We start from the raw sequence: 1,513 nt of genomic DNA, 5'->3' as shown, positions 1-1,513 counted from the left end.
ATATATATATATATATATATATACATGCATACATACATACAGAGAGAGAGAGAGAGAGAGAGAGATAGATGTACATATAAATATACATGTATATATATAGAGATATGTACACACATATATATATAAAACTTTAAATGCTGGCATCAAATGTCCGTAAAACATCGGACACAACAGTAAATCGTCTGAAAGAAATCGATGTTGTTTATCATATAGTGTAGCGGATTAAAGAGAATTTAACTTGAGGCTAAATTAAGTCTTAAATCTTATTTCATTTATTCAGCTCCATTTTTTATTTAACATTTTTTTGTGTGTGTTGCCGAGGTGGGGTTACAATATATATTTTTACTATTTTCTAATAAACTTCATATACATATGAATTGTTCTTAATTATATTTTCTCTTCCACGTCAATTCGACTGTTTCTTTATTTCTTGTTCTCTCCCTTACCCCCTCTCTGTCTGTCTCTCTCTCTCCCTTTCTCTCTCTCTCTCTATCTCTATCTCTCTCTCTTTTTCTCTCTCTCTATCTTTCTCTTTCTGTTTCAGTTGCTGTCTGCTTTTCTATGCGTTTCCCACTCCTATCTTTTCCGCTGTTCTCTATCATATGCTCTGCCCTTCTTTCTTTCTTCTCCCTTTGTTTTGTTTCCCCGCACGCACACGCACACACACACACGCACACACACGCACACACGCACACACACACACACATAGACACACACACACACAGACTCACACACGTGCACACACACACACATAGACACACACACACATAGACTCACACACACATAGACTCACACACACGTGCACAGACATACTCACACACACACAGACTCACACGCACACAAACACATACACACACTCTCATGTGCAAAGTTACACACACATTCAGACATATAGCTACACCTTGTTTAACATGAGGGATATTTGGCTCTGGTTTCTTGCAGGTCAGAGATGAGGTAAACGTTAAATCGTTACTCATCTTAGTGGTGGTGATAGTGGTGGTGGTGGTAGTAATTTTAGATATTATATTACAGAATAACAAAACGCATTACTCAATTTATTTTCTATTTCTCCATACGCCTGCGTGAACGTATCTCTGTATGTGTATGCGCTTTTCTGTACGTATGCGCTAGTGTGTTTTACATCAATATCTCGTATTATCCGCTGGGGTGACGGTATTTTCTTCTAATGGTCTCATGAATGCGAACATCTTATTTTCTATATACCACCATCATAAGCATTGTAAAAATGTCCGGCATTTTATGTATTAACGTAAAATTCCACTGACCTATAGCAATTCGTAGCCTCATGCTCATATACCTGTACATACATACATAAATGTATGTAAAGCCTGTATGCATATGCTCTGTATTCAAATAACGCATATTTTCAAGCATATGTATATTGATCTTTAACACCGGTTATTTGTATTGCTACACCAAAGTGAGACACTAATATATATGTGAGTGTGTGTGTGTGTGTGTGTGTGTGTGTGTGTGTGTGTGTATGTGGTAA

The sequence above is a fragment of the Octopus bimaculoides genome, chromosome 8 (assembly GCF_001194135.2).
Source record: "Octopus bimaculoides isolate UCB-OBI-ISO-001 chromosome 8, ASM119413v2, whole genome shotgun sequence".
In the NCBI taxonomy this organism is placed as follows: Eukaryota; Metazoa; Mollusca; class Cephalopoda; order Octopoda; family Octopodidae; genus Octopus; species Octopus bimaculoides.
Note: the sequence above shows the minus strand (reverse complement) of the source record.